Source organism: Taeniopygia guttata, chromosome 3, assembly GCF_048771995.1.
Source record: "Taeniopygia guttata chromosome 3, bTaeGut7.mat, whole genome shotgun sequence".
NCBI lineage: Eukaryota > Metazoa > Chordata > Aves > Passeriformes > Estrildidae > Taeniopygia > Taeniopygia guttata.
The window spans coordinates 88,273,043-88,294,175 of record NC_133027.1 but is presented as its reverse complement, the minus strand read 5'-3'; the positions used below and the strand labels follow the sequence as shown (position 1 = coordinate 88,294,175).

Sequence of the window (21,133 nt, the reverse complement as noted above, 5' to 3'; positions counted from 1 at the left end):
ATGAAGTGATTGTATTTAATAACTGCTTCAACAAAAGCTTCCCCTGTCCCATTAATTTAGTTGCCAGTCTGTGCTCTAGCAGCAGACAAATAGTTAATGTCAGTCTGTGCTCTAGCAGCAGACAAATAGTTAATGTCAAAATACATCTTCTGATACCCTGATTGCCTTTCCCTATCCATTGTTTTCAAATTTCTTTTGAATGGTCAGAAATTTTCTGCCTGAATAAACTCTCAACAGAAAAAAGAACTGGAGCAAACAGAAAAATGAGTAAAATAAAGCTAAACTCTGTGGGCAATATAGAAAGGAGACCTGGTTATAAAATCATCAATCTCTAGCACCAGCATTTATTGTGAAAGTAAGGTACTTTAAAAATGTAAATTTTACTCCTTGAAGCAAAATTATATAACAGTGACATTATTCTGAACACTATCATAAACCTCGTAAATTTATCTTTGGATGATTTGATACTCAGAGCTGAAATTAACCCAACTCTTTGGGAAACATTTATAAAAATTACTTTCAAAACAACAAACCCCTGCTTTCATGCTGCTGTTCATGTCCAAGCTTTGCTTTAGACTGAAATGTAGGAGAACACTACTAAAAGTTTCTCATCACTAATACACAAGAGCTTCCAATTCCAACTGTTTTGCTCACTCTTAGCATTCTCATTTTACTGTCAGAAGCAAAAACTCTATTCTTATAAAAACCAAGAGCTGCATTTCAGTTATGGTTATCTATTGATTCAGTTACACTTGAATTGATCTCAAATTGTTTCAAGCAACTGTTCTGCACCCAAAACACCACATGAACCACAGAAACCAGATCAATAGATCTCAAGTGAAATAATTGTTTTCCTTTGTAAGACCCCATTACTCCTTGAATGCAGAACTGTTTGATTGACCTCCAGGAAAGCAGCAGATGTGAATAAGCCAAGCACCTCAGGCCTTATCGGTTAAAGCAAGGCCTTGGAAATTACACGGAAGCACAGGGAACGTGCTCGGAGCTGTGGGAAAGGCACAGCTGGAAAAGCAGCAAACCTGCATTTGACTCTGATAACAGCGGAGCAGTAGGACACACAGGGAAAGAGCAGATTTTGGGAGTTACTTATTCATGAACAGACAGCAAAATATTTCACTAGTCAAGAAAATAATTCAAGGATTCTCCAGTGACTGGTTTGATTTACACAGTATTGGTATTAGTGAGGTTTTGGTCCTGTTTTGTATCATTTCACAACACTGTGTCATTGAAGTAATTTTTTCCCAGTTCCTTACTAAATAATTGTAAGGCTTTGTGAGGGCAAGTCATTTCCAGATTACCAATTTTCAGTGCAGCAGCTGAGGAAATCAGGGACACCACATGAATTCCACTGGCAGGAAAAGATTTATACCAGATTAACAATTCGGTGGAGTTCCTGAAGTGAGATTTTATTTCTTTTAATAATAATAATACTGAAAACAAACTAACTGCTCACATTAGAGCTTAGAATGTTTTTGTAAGGAATCTTGGTTGGCTCCTTGCATGTATTAGACCTGGTCTGAGTTTTACTCTTTTATGAGAGTAATTAACTGCAAACACCTTGTCATAAACATTGCAAAAGGTCAAAGAGATTGCAACAATTTTGGTAAAGAGATAAATGGTCAAATAAAACATTGAATTGTTAATTCCCGAGTGACAAAAAGCTGCATGAATCCAATCAATAGAAAGACATACAGAACGAATTCTGGGATGAAGGGCAGGTCAACCTTGAAGTGTTATTAACTCGCTCCTGTTGTTTCTCTGGGGCACATCCTGTGCTCCAGCAGGTAACAGGGCCCTCAACAGCAAAATGATGCTCACAGAACTAAAACTGGGCAGCAGAGATTGTTGAAACAAAAAGTTCTGAAAGGATTCAGCTCTATTGACTTCACTTTTATTAAATATTCACAGACATATAGCCTCTCATGCCATTTTATTCCTAAATTCCGACTGGGAGCATGTAAGTGACAGGTTTGTCATTTGAAACTGCATTTTGAATGGCTGCAGTCCCTTATTTACCAGTGAGGTAGAACAGGCTCTGCTCATTTTTAGACTATTAGGAAGAATTTCAGGCTGTTGGGAGGGGACCAGCTGAAGAAGTCCCTTCTCAAAACCATTTGATTTTTGAGACCCCTCCAGAGCAGATCACAAGATTGGAAGTTATATGCAAATAAAATTATCTCAGCATTATTTAATTAGGGACATTTACAAGTAAAAGAGAGGCTTTTCCTACAGAAGACTATGCTACTCATGGAAGAGAAAGCATCGAAAATTGTAAAATGCTATCACAAATCAGCAACTCTAACATGCAGTGGAAAATATCTACCAATATCCATGAAAAAGAGCTGAGCAACTCCAACTATTCCAACGTGTTAAATATAAAACACAGACAGCAATGCCTATAATGATCCCATTGGACACTTGAAAATGAACATTTCAAAGGTCAGGAATTTTACTTCTGCCAAATTGGATGCCAGTAATTTGCATAAGGCTGAAAGTCAAATATCAGTGTAAATTCCCCCAGTCATATGCAAATGTAATCACCCCATGCCTCTAACAACAGTTTTATGTCAGCCAGCATGAAAAATGTAGAGGAATTCCATCAAGCACGTTGGGCTTAGGGATATAAGTAACACAAGACACTACATGACAAACATCTGTGCTGTACAAATGCCATGAAAACGTATTTTATTCTGGCAGCAAATTTTAAGGTGCTGTTAACTACTCATTCAATGATTTTTGTAAATGAAAAAGTGCTCTGTGTTTTGGAGTGTACTTCAGAAATATTTATATTTACACAAAACTTGTGGCAACTTTGAGTAGTAATTTTAGCTTTGAAAAGAGGAAGGCACATTTGTGTTTTTTTTCCTGAAAAGATATTTTCACTCTGCATTTTCTTGATATCTATAGCACAAAGCCTCAGGGCTCACAAAATTAATGGCAGTTATGCCTCTAAAATTAATGGCTCTGGGATCAGGACTGACTTAGGTTTTCCTACAGTATTTAAAATTTAAAGAGACGCCTAAGAATCTTCCACAATTCTAATATAATAGTAATAAATAGTATCCACTAAATGGGTCTGTGTCAAACCAGTCATTTAAGCCAATAAGTTTATTAAGGAAAGGCGTGTTGAAAGTTTTTTCATGTAACAAAGGAGAGAATAAGCTGGTGTAAAACTCATGTCTATTAGCTCATTTTTAGTTAGTTCAGATATAATGTTAGACATAATAGTATTCGTATCACCTGAGATACAGCATGGAATAAAATTATTCTGTGTTCTGAACATCATCCTTTTTACTGATGTAAGCCACTGATTTTAATAACTTTTAAATTAAAGAGAGGAAGATAAGCAGCACTTCATACATATCTTCATTACCAGCAGTGATGCTGATGGAATATAAATGTTATTTTATTAAATAAAATACTTCCTAAATAAGTAGGCACTTCCTAAATATCCATAAAATAACAGATATCCCTGAGTGACTGCTGCACTGTCTAAATGCTTCAAAGCACTCTCACAATTTGTTACAAATTGAATAATGTGACATCCACAAAGTCCAGCAGTTTAACTACAAAAGCCCTTCAGATTCACACATGGCAAGATGAAGTGCAACTAATTCTCGTGCAGTTTTATTAATTATATCAAAAGAATGTGATTTGACCTCAGAACTGTGGTCTTTTCAAGAACAGAGACAACTGCTGTGAAAGTGCACATCTGATGCACTCACAGCTTTCCTTGTTCCATTAAAAAGCTCCAGTCCCCTCCTGGGACCTCAGTGGCACAGACACACACAGCAGAGCCCAGCAGGAGCGTGCTCAGAACAGGTGCTCCGGCTTTTTGTGGAGCATGTGGAGCGGGAACACGCCGGGCTGCGCTCCCCCTCGGAGCGGGGATGTGCCGGGGAGCTGTCCCGCCCTCCCTCGCCGCTGGCGCAGGGTCCTGGCAGGCTCTGCTCCCACACACCGAAACACAGGCGGGCTCCTCATGGAACAGACCCAGCCTTCAGGGGTGAGACTCACAGTCCAGAATATAGCATTAAATCAAAGATATTCAGCAGGACATTGAACAGAATAAGAGGCCACAGAACCACCCTGTACGGCAGCATCGCTGCACCAATGCAGCACAGTGAGAAACACACCATTTACACTGCCTGCAAAAAATACAGATTATTAGCAAGACGGCAATTAAAAACATCAGCTTTCACTGGACAGTTTTGGTTCTCTTTCCTTCCATCTTTCCTTCCTCCCTCCCTTGCACCCTGCCTGCACGGCCTGAAGCCCTTCAAGGGAGGGAGCTTCCCACCAAAGTGTTCCCCTGCACCAGGAACAAAGAGCTCAGCTCTGGTTTGACCCTGCCCATTGCCACAGCAAACACAGGCAAGGAGGATGAAAATGGGATCTGGACAAATATGTACTGTACATACAATTGCCTCCTAATATAGGGACAGTCACTACATCACCTTTTGTTCAAATCTTACGTTCAAACCCGAAGACAACAACCACAGGTACAACTGCCCACACAGAAGCCCTTAAAACCATGTCTCCATGCAAATTGCTTCTGCCACACACCACAACTTTTGTAATCACCTACTTGTGCCCAAAGTGTACATTTTAACATCTCGGCTCACAAGAAGAGACAAAGCAAACCAGGTTCTGAATCTCACCGATTCCCTCCCCACCTGTGTCACCAGTACAAGTGCTTGCATGTATTAAGCAAAATTGCATGAGCATAAAATTGCAGGGAGACCAGAATTGCTCATTAAAATTACACTGCTGACCTTTTATAACGGCAATATAGATTGCTGTGACTTAAGAAACAATAAAATTGCATTGGAACATTTTCAATCTCACAGTTAGCCACAGATCTCTTCTGCTAAATTAACACAAATTGAGATGATGTGATGCAACTCAGCAGAGGTAGAACGTGAGACAGTAAAGGGAGACCTAAGCGTGTTTGTAAAGATAATTAAGAGTTTATGCATTCTAGAATTTGAACCTCAAACAAAACTTTGTGTACAATTATACCCTGAATTTCTGTGGTTAATAACAATCATTTCAAGTGAAAACTGAACACTGCTGACACAAATGTCCAGATGGAGTCATAAACCTAGTTGCAAATGCTAAACATTTCCTTCAGTTTATAAAGCTGAGGGAGAAAAGACAAGAAAAGCACTAAATGTCCCCCAAGGAGTGGCTGTGACACACAGGGCTGTGTTACTGGTGTGGAGTGAGCACTGCTGACACTGCAGTGTCTAACACAAAACAGCTTCAGTCCCACACTACCCTATAAAACACAGGATGGTGCACAACAAAAATCCATGACTTGAAAGAATTTTGCATTTATTCCAAGTATTAGCAACTGCTGTGGTTCTTGGGGACTTGCTTTTCAAACACACTTGTGCAAGCAGCAGAAGGCAAAACCTGGTTGCACCTTGTAAAGCAACACAGGTAACTGCAGATACATCATCTCACACAGCCCTCAGCCCTGGAAAATCAGGGCACTGAGTTTGTTATATTCTCAATTCCACCCATGTTGTAATAACTCCAAACCCCTCTGTTAGCAACATATTAAAGAAAAATATTCATTTGTGTCTCTAAAGTCCCAGCAAACTTTGACAGAGTTCAGAACAGGTGCTAATTTAGGGCTGAATATAAACTAATGAGACATAAAAATGTCCCTTTGGTAATTCTTTTCCAATGCAGCAGGGGGGCATTTCTTCTCTGCCAGGTCCTCTTATTAAATGTCCATCAATAGAAAATTTGGAGTATCCTTTCAGAGTGTTCCTTTAGGAAAACAGCTGAAACCTCTGAACTGTGCATCACTTCAAAACTCCTGTTAATTCCACCATTCACATAAACTCATTTTTTAAAATCATCAGCTCACTTTGGGGGTTCAGATTTTCTCCCCACTTACCAAGGCATACATGTTATATACTTGTTTTTAAAACTTTAGGAACATAGAATAATCTGTTCTCCTGCCCAGTACCTCTTGAGTTTTTTGCAAACAGCAGGATTTTTTAATGCCCTGATTGAATTTCCCTACTTTCTCATTTAAGGGTAGGAAAGCAACTTCTATTCCACACCCCTCTTAGCAGATTGTGGCAAAAGAGGCGGGGGGGGGGGGGGGGGGGGGGGAATGAAGCCTCACTAAAGCTCTGACAGATGGTACCTAGCGTTTGACTCATGCTGGGCTCAGCAGGACCTATAGTTTAGAAGGTTAGGACTGTCAAAAAGACTCTGCTTATCAAGTGAATAACAAAGTGTGGACTGCCAGGCTGTTTCCTATAGAAAACTTGTATTTTCCTTGTAATTCTTGGCTATGTCTCTGATGCTTCCGAAACTTTTGGAGGAACAGATGCTTTTGTGTTTGAGGGATAAGTTGGGAGCTGCCATGCCGGGAGCAGCCGGCACTACAGTAGGCCTGACTGGAGGAAGCTGTGCCCCCATGCCGGTGTCAGCGCCGCAGTCTGGGGACCTCAGAGGGGATTTGAGAGCAGGGAGAGAACTCTTCCTCCTCTCCACTTGCCTCCCTTTGCAGTCAGTGACAAATTAATCTGCTCTTAGAGTACTGCCCCAGCCTGAGGAATCGCTTTAGCACAGCAATTGTGGCAAACTGGAGCAAAGGCAGAAAGGTCTGGGCGTAACGCAGTACTCACCAGGCTTTTCTTTTTAAGTGATTTTGTGAGATCAAGCTCACATCAGGCAGCATCTATCCCAGCACAGGATGTCTAAAGTGACTGCAAATGTTAGTGAGCAGGCTGGAAACAGCACTGGAGTCTGCAGAAACACAGCTAAAAGGTGAACAGCTTGTAGCCATGTCTTCTGGTAAGTATGGACTTTTAAATTCAGGGTGAGGGGGGGAGCTGGTAAGTAACTCCTGTTATTAATCACTGCTATAGCTCTGTAAATATTCCTGATGCTTTCTTCCTGAAAATAATGTCAATTCATTTGTTGAACAAGACCACTGGTTTAGTCATAAAGTAAATTGGTACCAACAGTCAGTAGCTGCTCTTCAACAGTTAGAATTAATGAGATAGTAATTATACACCAAAATACAATCTTATTATTGCCAACACTCAAGCCTCTGTCATTGCCTCGTTTGCTTTTTGTTCAGAACTATGAAAAATGAAATTACTTAGCTGAGTTCTGAAGTTCACAGAATATAATTAATTCAATGTGGTTTCACTGCTGTGTCTGGAATCCAAGTTGCTTTGTAACAGACTTAAAACTATTTTGGTAGTAAGGAGGGCAGGGGGAAGAATTAGTGCTGGTTTGCAGAGAAGCAGAGTGGGGTGACTGCGCACAAATTATTAGCCTGAGTTATTCTGGTGCCAGAAAACCTTCAGTAAAGCAAGCATGTGGGCAAAAACTATATCATAATTATTTATTATTTGATATCACATGGATCACAAGGAAAAGCCATAACCAGTGTGATGCTCCTGAAGATTATAGCTCAGGGTGTGCATGAGGCAGGCTGTGTATCAGAAAGGTTTTACCTGGTTTGTGGATTAAAAAATTAGGATAATGCTTTCATTCTTCTTTGACATATTGGCCTGAAATGTGGCTAATTTATTTAAGGCTGTTCCCCTTCAAAAAAGGGAGTGGGAATAGGCCGAGTGTACAACCTGTTGCTTTTCTCCCTCCTTTTCTTGCTTTAGCTCAGTTTCCCTTCCCCAACACAAATATCTTGTAACAGATCATGTAGAGATCAAGACAAGAAATGGATCTGTCCAAAAATATAGTTTGATTTCATTTTCACGCCATCAGTCATGAGCCCAAGTGAAGGAGGCCATCAAGCATTATAGTTCTGAAACACATGTGAAAAATGAGCAGTGTTCTCACCCAGCACTTCAGGGCACACATGATGTATCCCTGCAGAAGGTAGCATTCCCACACCCTTGTTCAGCACAAACCAAACGACCTACACAGCCATCTCAGGGAACAGACAACTGTCCTTGTCACCTGGGCTCAGTGCAGACAGGTACTGAGCTCCCCACAGCTCCCAGCAAAGTCTCCTCCAGGTGTTGCCTAAAAATCCCTTGGGATTCGGCACATCTCTATGCCAAATTGCTTTGTGCTCTGGCCCTGGAGCCATTTTCCTGCTCTTACTGCTGTTCCAAAGCAGATCCCAAGAGGGACTTTCCCAGTCAGGGCTCAGGGCAGGGACATTTTGTCCAGTCCTGTGGTCACTTAGCAGCCTGACCTTTGGGTTTAACCCCTGGATGCATCCATGGGTAACTGATGATGATCCTTGCTGTCACGGGACTGAGCAACCCATAAAAGCCAGAAGCTGTAGCAATGATGGGATGTGGGACAGAGGGAAGAGAAGCAAAGCACTTCCATGGATACATACAGGACGGAACCTGTATTAAGCTTCCATAGAAAACAAGCTTGCAACCAAGTCACACTGGTCACTGATATATACACGACTGCCCATTTCTCAGGAGAAAAAAACTTTAAAATCTGTAAAATCAGTCTCAGAAGATGCACAGTCATATTCAGAGGTGCATTTCAGCCATAATATGACTTATTTGCTTTCTTCTGATGACATAACTCAGTCACCAGTAGCCTTTAACTCTTCATTGCTTGGATCTGTTGCAAATCTTTGGAAAAACTCAACTGTGAGCGGCAGAAACTTTGTCCTCATTCTCTCCACATCTGCCTGGGATCCCGCTCAGGCCCAGGGGTATCTAAGCTGCAAATGAGGTATGTGCTCTGTAAAAAAGGCAGCAGATGGGCCAGCCCAGCAACACCTACCATGGCTGCACCTTCAAGAAAACTATCTCAAAAATGTGCCATTAAACAAATTCCATGAAGGAAGGCCCTGAATACTTGCATTGTTCTCCAGATAACAAAAAATAAAAAAATAATTATTTACCACAATCCTGAGGGCTTGAACCTGCCACTGGGCTGAGAGTTAATTTCAGGAAAACTGGGACAGTTTCTCATCCAAGCTTGGGGAGCTTTGTTTTGTGCCTAGTTCAGAGCACACTATAAAATCAGGTTACACAGCTAGCACCTTGTTCAAAGCAAGACTTCATGCTACCAGTGCAACAGAAGAGTTTCAGAATGCCTCAAAAAAGGATAGATCAGCTTTAACTGCCTTCTCACTCTTTCCAGAGAGATGAAGCCTTTTATTACAAGCTTTCCAGCACGTCACTGAAGCATTATCTTTATTTATGTCTCAAAGTAAACATACAAATAACCACTATTAATTTTATCAAACAGACAGGAGAGGGAGCTCTCTCTTCATCCCACTCGATTAGGAATGGATTTTGCTAAATTTATTAAAATTTAACCACATTTTTACTCTGTGTTACATGTTACTTGCCCCCCTCTTTTGTCCTGGGACTGTCTCCCCTTAGCAAACCACCCCAGCTCAAGCATTCCTGTGTACCACAGAGAAATGTTTATAAATTCAGTACATACATCTGTAAGGCACATTTCATTTTGGTAAAGTAAACAAATAAATATGTAATTCCTACTGACAAAATTCTGCTTCTCTGTGTACTGAAATACAAATAAATGCATGTGTGTCTGCATTGTATACTTTCATATTTTTCAACTTAAAATATCAAGCAAGTTCTTTTTTCATGGTTATCATCCTTTCCATATTCACAGATAACTTCGTATTAATCCTGAGATCTACCAACCTAAAAATTCTGGTAGATCCAAGTGCATTTTTAAGATAAATCCCTGAAATATCCAATTCACCAGAAATACATACAGGCAAAAAACCACAGCTGACAAAAACCCAGGACAAAAGAAAGTCACAGTAATCTTAATGTCTGCGTGTTCTCACTGGTTTTATTTGAAATCTTGTTGGAATAGGGTCTTGATTCCCATTCCCAAGACACAATTTTGACAGCAGAAATGCTTGTATCAGCATCTGGATATAATGCTAAAAATCAAACCGCGAGTTACGTCTGTCTCGCAAAGGCTGGATAATAAGATTTACTTAATCCATTTGAAAGAAAAAAAATGTTTTTATCCCCCAATTTGTTGCGACATCTGAAAGTTCACGAGGTTATGACCCCTCTTTAAGAAAGCATCTTCTACCACCTGCAAATACCCCAGGAAAGCAGTTGGAAACAATAAAACACGTGCTAGTTAACCGTTTCCAGGGAAACAGTTATGCTCCAGCAATGGGAGGTTTCAGCCCCACAGTGGCTTTGTCTAAAGAAGACATGGCCCAGCTGTTACTGAATAACCATTGTTGTAGATCATTGGGAAACAACAGTCAGGGCACCAGAGAAGCCCTGTGGAAGTTTTATTTTCCTCGCTGCCAGAGGTACATGGGAGTGAAATGACAGAAAAACAATATAAACCAAAATATAGGGAGAGGAAAGATACTAAAACCAGCTCCTGGTAAAATACACACAAATGTGTTACCTTGTGCACTTTTAGGATGGTGATTTTCCTAACGCAACATCCCCTCAAGTCACTAGTGGCAAATATTAACATGAGTAATTAACTATAAAAAAGTTAGTTAGAAACTCAAAGTTTCAGAGCCTGAGGATGGAGTTACTCTTTGTGCTTAGAAGTGGATCAGCACACACAGCCCATTTTTTGTTCCTTACATCAAAGGGATGCAGCAACAGATTGGTCTGCTCATTATAGGGTTTTCCAGAGCCACACAATAGTTAATTTCATTGTCTGGAAACACAGCATCAGAGTTTGCAGTAAAAATTTTCATTCCCTTGAACATGGAATTTGGCTGACTACACTCATTAATTTGCAGAACAGAGTACATCATTTAACAAGGGTGTTCTGCAGGTTTTACCTGATTGTTTGAAACAGGGAGAGTCAAACCCTCAATCCCAGGCAGCCATGGCAGAGCTCTCAGTAACAGCAGCAAGGTTTCCTTCTGTATTTTGGAGAATTTTTCCCTCATACATTTAACTATTTGCTCACTCTACAAGGATTATTACTGGCTGTGTTAAAGGCTGCCGTGCTGACAGGGACCATGCAGAAGGCGCAACACAACTCCATTAATGGCGTAGTTCCTTCCCAGCATGGGCAGGATGAGGAGATGTTCCATGCCCCAAATTTCTTTCACCTAAATACAAGCTGATTCCTCTGGTGCTGCAGGGTGTGGTGTGGGGAAAATGTGTCTCTGGGTGTTCATTTCCCCTTCCCTAGTGCTCCATGAGCATTACAAAAAATGACGAGAATGAGTTGTTCTCTAGAAAGAACCTTTTCAACCTCTCCTGATAATCTGCTTAGCAAGGACACAAGCTGTTTCTCATTTGTTTATACTGTACAAGCAGTCACAGTGAGTCACATCTCAGGGAGACTTTTTTTGCATGGATTTTTTAAGAATTAGCTACAAAATATCCTTTCACTTCCAAAAGACAAAGGAAAACAAATAGTAGGCTTTAGTTCCCTTCTAAAGCACATTAAAGATTTTTCACAGCAAAAGACTTTAAGATCTGTTCCTCATCCTTCAAATTCTTTGGATCACTTAGTGTTGGCAAAAACAAATCTCTTACAATGAAAGTTCCACACCAGAACTGAGTAAATTAATCTGAGGCTTTTATAGCCTCCTTTGCTGTTCACAAGAAGAGTATTAAAGTAGGGTATTGTTTTTCTTTTTTTTTTATTTCCTGTGCTTACTGTTTGAAATTAGAAGGTTAGAAACTCTATAGTCCTCTCATTCATTTGTATTTTTCCCCCTTTTTAAAGCCCTGCACAGTACAAGTCTATTCATAATCTGTGCCTCAAAGAATGCCCAATTTAAATGTAAAAATGCACAACAAGACATAACAAGTGGGAGAGTCATAAATGAGGTGAGAATTACATGGACTGAAGGAGAGAGGTTTGTACCAGAGAAACTGCTCATGGCTGCAGCCAAAGGGATGGTGATGGCCACTGGAGAACACTCAAATTTTCTCTCCTTACCAACGCAAACAATTAGAGAGAGGTTAGAGAAAATAGATCATTGCCACTTGATTACAAATAGAAGGTGTGTTGAGGGTCAGTAGAGGCCAAACAAAAGTAATGGAGTTGGGCAAGAAGCACCCAACCACAGAAATTTAGAGGAAAGGTGCTGTTCTCAGTCACAGCTGACTGGGAGGCATCCAAAATGCAACCTTTGGAGGCCTGAGTTCCACTGGGAATGCAGACTGTCAGATCCAAACAATACTGAAATTATCAATCTTATTATCTAGTTTTATTGAGTTATAGCTGATCTTTCAGTGACAGAATCTTCTTCAACTTCTTATTCAAAATTCAATTTAAAATATTACATGGAATAGCGGAAAGGAAACATTTCTCTCTCTTCTTCAACCTGGATAGAAGTCACAGACTGGGAAATCTCTGCAGGCAAGTGTGATGTCTTTATAGCAATCTCACAATTACCTGTAGAGATTCTACAATCTGGCATCTTTGTGCACACTAATTATAAACTATTTACTTCTTCAGCCTCTGCACCTCTGCTGAGTTGAGCTGAATTCCATCCAAATTGCCCAAGCAGTATGGAGCTGACTGCAAACTTTTTACTTAATAATTTTCATGAGTCAAAAGTTGAAAACAAAAGCATAAAACCTACATAAATTAACCAACTAGACACTGGAAAAAGTATTAAAGGACAAAGTTATTATAGTCTATTTTTCAACTATGAGGGCTTAATATTCCATTACTAGGCTACACCTACTTTTAACTGAGCTGAATCACTGCTGGGTTTTCATGGGTGATCAGTTCATACCACACCAGATGAGTTCAGCTTTTTTAAAGTGATGATGCTTTGAAGACCTGTTCAGCTGATGAACATTCTCATATCAAGAAGCAAGAATAACCCACTTTGAAAGAAGAGAATACCCAGCAATGAACGCCTTCCTGGGAGGAATAAAGTAATTTTTCTTTTTGTTATTAAAAACGTTCCTAGAACTGATATTCGTGAAGTTTTAGTTCATCCTACTGCAATGACATTGAACAAATTAATTGGACAAATATTTATCAGGGCTCATAAAGATGTTTGTTCATGAGACATCCAGGCATTCATCCTCCTCAGAAATGCATTCCCAGGTCAGGTACCTGCACTAGAACCTGTGCCTATACACTCCAGGACACTCGCTCCACTAGACCAACACTTCCACAAATTTTGGCTGGAAGGACAATTTGGTGTGAAAGGACATCCATGGTGATGCTGAGCTTTTCATGCAAGAAGACAGAGGAAGCGGGATTATGATTTTACCAAGTTGCAAGTGAAAGACCTGGATCTTCTCAGTTCATGCTCTGCTGGAGGACTCTCAGACAGCACTTGTCCCTTTGAAGAGCCCTCATATCCACTTGCTTCCTGCTGAGAAGTCAAATATCTCCCTGAGATGGAAAGGTACCACTCAGGCTGTGCCTCAGCTCCTGCAGGTACAGGGGAAGCCAAACTGCCTCTTCCTCAGGGTTGCTGCTCTGCCAGCAGCTACAGGGAAAGGGAGCAGTGGAGAAGGTGTGGATCTTTTCCAGTACAGGAACATTATTCCAGGGGGAGGCACAGAAACCTGATTCTACTTGGGTACAACAGACAGGACCTCTTGGAAGGGTTTGGGCTCCCATTGCAACACTCCACAAAATCCAGCAGCTGTGCTCCACCCCTAATTGTAAAGGATCAGTGATTTCCACACTTTTTATTACTTCCTCATTTTACATCTCCTCTGTTCTCCCTGTTTACAAGAAATATATTCTTAGTCTGCACACCCTTGCTACATTACCAGATTCCCAGTTCCCAGAACTTGCCAGCAAACCACTATTCTTCCAGAAGAGTTGCCACTTTCATTCTAGATTGGAATGTACATAAAGACTGAAATAAGGCCATGGATTTAATCTGTTCTTCTCAAACAAGTGTTAATTGACAAATAATGAGGCCAAGCATTTGCAATACCATGATTACAGCTGATAATTGTGCACGTGGGTACAATTGACTTGTCAGCATCCGCAAATAAAACCTGTGGTGACATCCCAGAATAACTCCAAACAATGGCAAAGCCCCCCTCATTTCAATACCAAGTTTGGATTCAACATAAGCTTTATGTATTAGTTCTGGACTGGAGGCAAAAGTGCAGTTGGAACAAATGCATTGTCCCAAATCAGACCCTTACAATTTATCCTTGTTTCTATTGAGCCAACTTGTTCTTGTCTTGTGAGTCTTCACTGCTTAAGTCATAAAATGCTGTGCAATAAAAACATTAGTTACCTTGTATGATTTTTAAAAATCATTTATCTGTATACACCATTCAAATATTTTAAATCCCTCTTCAATAATTCAGCCAGCCCAAGCGCTGCAGAGACATCAACAGTGCAAAACATTTCCCAAACTGCTGTTGATGAATAAGATGGAACCCGTCCTTCCATATGGATTGATTAAAAATGCCCCAAAAAGAAGCTATGCTGGCAAATCCAGTCCTGAGGAAGAAAACAAAGCTTCATTCCAAGCACCGACTCAAATCAGTGCTAGAATACTCCAGGCTAATCTCAAATTTTAATCCCTTGATTATTTTATATTGTTTTCTTCTTATGACTGTTCTGGTTAAGAGGCTCTTTTGGTTATCTTGTATGCTTTAAGTTTCTGACATAATTTTAAATACTTCTTCTCTTGTCATCCTGACAAAACTACCTTTCACACCTTCACCTTCAAAATGCTTAAAAAGTAAGAGAAAAATAAATTTTCAGCAAGTTTCAAGAGTTCATCAAAAAACTGTAGCAATTACACTAATGACAATAATGTGCACTTATTATTTGCTGGATAAAATCTTGCCTCAGTGAAATCAAGACGAGTTTTTGCATTGTCTTCCATGGGATTATTCCAGAAGCTTTTCATCCTTTCTCTAATGACTTCTTTCCATCTCCCTATTTACAAGCAAATCTTTTTAAACAAGACATACAAATTGAGCACTAATGCTAGGGGACTAGTTGGAACCCATCATGCTGCAATAGTGGAAAATTAAATAGCACAGACTAAAAAAAAACCCTTTTTGCAGAACAGAAAGAAAATTCTTAAACACTTTCCACCAGTAAGGAGAGTGTTCAAACTGGTAACACAAATCTGAAGCTGCAGCAAGTCACCAGTGAATGCAGAGCTCTCTTCCTGATGAGCTGCCCAGGTTTCAAACAGTGATTATCTCTTAATTACTGATTAAAAAAAAAAAAAAAGCCTGAATCTTTACTTTTAGCAACATGTAGAGCTGAGCACCACCTTTCGCTTATCCAACTCCAAATGTAAGCAAACCCCCATTATGTCTGAATTTTCAATTGAAGGTTTGCACTGCAAATTACAGTACCAAAAAAAATTGAAGATTCGTAATTTGATCTTTGAACTGGACGTTCTAAATTATCTTTGAATCAGTTGTACAGTCATTCAATAATCTTATTACATGCATGTAAAATAAAAGAAAAAAGCTGTGCACTTCTGTTTATCAAGGCTGAAGAGCTGAAGAGTCAATAAAAAATTAAAGTGCCAGGGCTGAGCTTGCCTGGGTGCAATTGCTCTGTCTCCTCTGCAATGTGAGACAGAGTTTAAACTAAAGGATTACATGTGTTAGAGCAAGATTAACATTCTTTTACCACAAGACTTTCATGGACAAGAGATAAGGGAAAGGATAGTCCAGCCTTTCAGGAACTTTGAGCACCTTCTCACTCATAGGTAAGCTATGAGGCAGAAAAGCATCTAACCTGAGCAGGGACCTTCTGTGCTATTAATCCATATCTATTTACCATGTTGTTGTAGGACTTGTCTAAATTCCTGTCTAGAAATGGTCTCCTCCTACTCCTTTGGAGCCTCTGCTTCTACAAAAGTTCCACAATCACACATTTGGAGGCCTAAATTTGAAGAAACTCTAATCTAAGAGCCATCCTTCACCCACAGCAAATGGATTGCTTTCAGTGCTGTGCCAAAATGGTATTTTCCTTATAGCCAGCACTGCATGCAGGGCTAGCAGCAAGGAAAGGGCACTGGCCAAAAACCACCGAACAAGAAGAGCAGCTACAGGAACTGACCCACACAGCTGTTACTCTTTGGTCACCAATGGAAAACAACTGAAGCACTACAAAAGAAACACAAAGAAATCATAATTCTCCCCAGTGCAGTGTTTAGTAGCCTGCCACACATGAACCAACAGAAATTATGCATCTCCTGCTCCTTGTGCCTTCTCCTTTCCCTTCACCTTCCCAGATCTGCAACAAATGAGAAAGTCTGTGTTCATCTGGAGCTTTGTTCAGGACTTTCTCTACCACCTGATGCCTTCTTTTGTCTGGCAAATACTGTGGAACTGGCTGAGCAAACATAATCAGACCACCTGCCAGGCCTGCCTCTGGTTTGCTCCAGCGGAAGCTCGGTGTTCCTGAGGACTTTCCGAGCGGCTCCCTCACCAGTATGTTCCAAGGCTGCTGGGAATTGATTCCAGAGATAATCCAACAGCTCCCCATCAGTGATGGCCCAGGCCGTGCTCTGTGGCCTCATGGCTTTAGTGGGTAAGGTCAGGAAAGCAACCTTGCACAAACCCCTGATCCCAGCACGTGCCCTGTTGTTTAGTGGAGGGCTCAGGCAGCGCAAGGATTTCCCTGGAATTGCCTGTGGGCCCACAGTTGCCCCTCCAGCAGCCAGAGGCTTCTTGCAGGGAATGAACTGTTGGTTCTCCTGGCTTCAGTGTGCTGTGCTTGCAGCAAACCACAATGAAACACACAGGGAAGGATCTTTTTATCGTGTCCTGCAGGTAAACACCTCTAGGAAACAACTTGGTGTTTTACTTCATCTTCCACAAAACTTTCATACAGCTTTTGTCCACAACAATGTCTCAATACTTGCTTTTTTTTCTAATGTTATCAGATGTCTCAAGTACATCCATCTTTTTTGATTCTTTTCTTGTTTGTAGTTCTGGCACTTTATCTCTAAACATGCGAGATTTAGTGCCCAACAGGAAAGCAGGGTTTGGTTAGAGCACCCTACCCAGGTTTGCTACCCTGGCCTTGAGGGTGCTGCTCAGCAGAGCTCCAGGAGCAGTGAAGGAGGTAAGTGAAGGAGCTGAAGAAACAGGCACATCATTTTTAGATGTTTTATATAAATGTTTTTTTTTCAGAAGTCCGAGAACTCCCTTGAATGGGTGTTTTATTGTATTCCTTATTATACAAGGGAAGCCAAATAAGCTGAACCAGAAAGAACAAGTCTGCTTTATCAGTTCACACCCAGACTGGAGCATGCCAAAGATCACCAAGTAAACCACGTTTATTCTGCAAGTTGCTTAATAATAGTTCTCTCAGAGAAGATGCAGAGAGAACCTAAATGTTTTAATGACAGATATCCACAGCACCAGGTGTTGTCTGTGGAATTATGCCATTTTTTTCCTGTATAGGACATTCAGGGAAGAAATTTAGCTGACATGAACCCACTTGCAGGCCTAACCTGGATGGCTGTGAGTTGGCTTAATCTCAGCTGGCAACTGTGAGCAGTTAATAACTCTCTCACAGTTGTAGCTGGGATTATGCTAAACACAGCAATTTCTTTGCTCCAATGGATTAGCAGACCTGCATGGCACCTTCAGTACAGACCTAAGAGACATTTCTGCAGTGCACAAAACCCAAACACGGCACACACACAGGCTGAACCCCATGGCCTTATCCAGACCATACATTGATCTCCAGGCTTTGCCTTGCTACCTCCTGCCTTTCCCAGCTTCCCTGCTGCAGCATCCTGAAGCAGCAGAACAATCTCTTCATTTACTGTGTTCACAGCTTTTTCTGAAGTTACACCTCATTTTGGCCACCGTGAAACTGTTACTTGCCAAAATATCTCCTGAAGCCACCGATTTAGGCCTGAACTGTAGGGCTGATAATGACTTTTCTGTTTTTAATCCTTTGCATCTGCAATTTTTTTAAGATACACACAGTTCTGTGTCCAGACTTTTCACAAGTTCAAAGGCTGTTGTTCCACCAGAACCACCCTCTATGCTTAATTTTCCATTACCCAAAACAATTACAATCCATTTTCCCCATGTTTATGACCTTGGTAACATCCCAACTCAAACCAGTCAGGATTCTTGTAACTTGTCTACAGCTGAAGATCCCCTGCTCAAGAGGAACAATTCAAAAATGCAGAAATCAATGCAAGATTCCCATTAACATTAGATGGCTCTAGTTAGCCTATGGATACAGAGCAGAAAGAAATATTATATATAGCCAGAGCACATAAAATATATTTATTACACTGCAGTTTTGTTGCTGAGACTTCCAGATGGCCAATCCTTAGAGATACATCCCTAAATTTTATTTATGAGTGAGAATCCAGGGAGCATGTGTAGCCTGCCAGAAAATATTCCTGTTTTACACTAGGGCTCACTCTGATGTACAGAAGTTGATGCTCAACAAGATCAGGTATGACCTGATGACATCTTTTTACTCCTGCAGAATTCTGGAAGAAAATCGTTCTGAGATAAAATTCCCTGTCTGAAACAGCCCTGATGAAGGGACACTATTGCTGCCTCAGGAACTGCTAACAGAAGTATCTCTGATGTAAAAGTGCAGCTTGTGCAGAACATTTATATGGCTTTAGTTCTCATTCTCATTAGTCAGCTGACACTACCCTGTCCACTGTAAGCATCTATCTTCCATACCCAAAGCTGAAGTTAGTGAAAATATCTGTCGGACACAGACTGAAGAGTATTTTAGGACAGACCATATGTGCCATGAAAGCAGTAACAAGTTACCAGTTAAATACAACCAGAGCACCCCTGTGGGAAGAGCAGCTTCATTAAATCAGTCAGACACATTTCAGATTATTCCTTTCTAGACCTGAAACAGAAATACAAACCCCAACTGTCTCCAAAATCATTGACCTTCAAACAGAAGAGGGCAGAAGAAGAACTGCTGATGTCTGAGGGCTGTGATGACCATATGCTGCTTAAGTGGGGTGTGCAATTTGCTCTCAGTACATCCAGACCTACAGCAAATGGACAAACATCCCTGGCACACACCCATCCAGAGGACACAGCAGGACTAACTATAAAGGCTTAGGTCTGGAACTAGATTATTCCTTTCCAATGCAATGTTTTCTCTAGATCCAGCACAAGTGTGAGATATGGGACAGTAACATTAGCTTGTAGCTCTCACTGCCAAAGTGCTGCATAGAGAAAGCCCACCCATGCTGGCACAGGATTGGAGCTTCTTCTGAATTTCACAGCTCACACACAGTGAATTTGCAGACTCGCCCTGCTGCAGGCCTACATCATTTCCTGCCCATCTGAGGAGCAAAACACACTTGCTGACTAATTTGTGTTCTACTAATCAACCACCAAACAACAAGTTTGAAGAGCTAAAAAGTAAAACTTGCAAAATATGTATAATGTTCTTCAGCAGTGCTACCCAGATTCTTGGTAATATTTATTCTTAGCATTTCTTAGATAAAAGGTATAAATTTCCTTTAAAAACTGAGCAGTGCAATTAAGTTGAAGTTTTTTTATTCCTAGCATACTGACCTTGTTCAGATTCAACATTTGATATTTAAAATTTAAAAATGGAAATCAAAACCACTGCAGAGTTTTTGATGTCGCAGATACTGCATCAGGAACTGATTGGATAATAATCACTCACCATCAGTTCCTAATGCATTGCCTTCAGCATCTAAACAAGCATCCAGGAGTTCCTAAGAGGAACAGCTGCAATATTATAATGGTGACATGGGAGCTAAATGTCACCGCACCAAAACCTTGACAGCTCTCCTACAAAAACACAGCGTTATCTCAAGGGGGAAATCTAAAGGTACTGGTGCTGTTGAGTGGGACATCTCATTCCCTCCCAGATTAGAGTGCTGCCAGATCTAGAACCAGATTGGGAGAAAAAAAACGGAAGGAAAAGAGTTCTGGCCTTTCCTCAGGTGGTTACTTCAACAATGTATTCTCTTCGTACAAGACTTACAAGACATGCCTAAAATTTAAAGATAGCGATCAATGGCAAGAGTCACTTCTGTCCAAAGGATTTCCAAATTATTTGAAATTATTTCAAAGTATTCAAAAATTATTTACAATCTGCTTTGTATTATCATAATATATATAATATATATAAAAATACACCTATGGATCTGTATGTAAGTTTCCACAAGACAAATGAGAAAGCCAAGAGGAAGCCTTTGCTGATGGAGCAGAAGCCACAGGGAACTGGAGCACAGTGAAGGGCAGTGTATAACGTTAATATGCAACAACTGCCTCAGGGACTGAACAAAGTTATCCCATTTCAATGGGGTGTGACACCTGGGCAAGTGCAAGATATTAATTTGACAGACCTTTATGGCTCTTTGGATTCTTGTGTCTCCGAAAGAAATCTGAGCCTCACCTGCAGAGTACAGCCTTCACTAATACAGCTTCTATTCATAGCACAATTTTCCAGCTAAGAATTGGCTCAGAGCAAAGCACCTGGACCCTCCAGTACATCCATGGATATGCTGGAGGTCTTGTATCTCCATTCCGAACATCACAGACCATATGAATTTGTGATCTTGCAGCTGAAGGAAGCAGCAGGATATCAACTCCACCACAGAACCTGCTGGTATCAACTGCTCCAAAAAACAACCTGGCAAATCTTATCTGCTGTCTGACAGACAGAACATCACCTCCACAGCTCTCTGAGGGGCAAGGGAGTGTGTCAGAACATAATTAGCACATAGCAGAGTCAAATGACATTGTTTTATTCATTATTCCTATGCCAACCTGAAGCTCAAAAACTACATGCAACCTCCTGGCTGTCTCCATGTAAGTTTTACCCTATTCTTCTACACAGAGATGAGTCTGGCCACAAGCTTTGAATACGAATGAGGATACGGAACTCATCTCCATCCCACAAATTGTCAGCATTTTTTTAACTGAAGGCGTTTCATTATATTCCATTGGTAGGAAGTTAAATGGATATACAGATCCCCAGTCCATGTATTTGGAGATGAGAAGTGCTGGCACAGGTGCACAGGTTAAATCCTCGGAGTGAACCATTCCTGAGAGAGAGGAATTTGCATATCCCAAACTGTCTGGAAGTGCCTCAGAACTTGCAGAGACATGAAACACCTTCTAGAGGCAGGAAACATGGCTGGGGGCAAGAGGAATTCCAGGAGCGAGACAATGAGCCTGAGTAAGCAGATGTTGTCTGCAAG

At 40.8% G+C, this 21,133-nt stretch overlaps 3 non-coding genes across 3 annotated transcripts; all 3 read left to right on the top strand.

Annotated features, from left to right (window-relative positions):
* The first annotated feature begins 12,317 nt into the window (after nucleotides 1-12,317).
* On the top strand, nucleotides 12,318-12,388 carry MIR216B (microRNA mir-216b). The gene has a single exon (NR_049129.1). It is a non-coding gene; the product is annotated as a microRNA mir-216b (primary transcript).
* A 5,027-nt stretch (nucleotides 12,389-17,415) lies between these two features.
* Nucleotides 17,416-17,487, top strand: MIR216A (microRNA mir-216a). Its single transcript, NR_049111.1, has one exon. It is a non-coding gene; the product is annotated as a microRNA mir-216a (primary transcript).
* A 2,053-nt stretch (nucleotides 17,488-19,540) lies between these two features.
* MIR217 (microRNA mir-217) lies at nucleotides 19,541-19,613 on the top strand. The gene has a single exon (NR_049114.1). It is a non-coding gene; the product is annotated as a microRNA mir-217 (primary transcript).
* The last annotated feature ends 1,520 nt before the right edge of the window (nucleotides 19,614-21,133 follow it).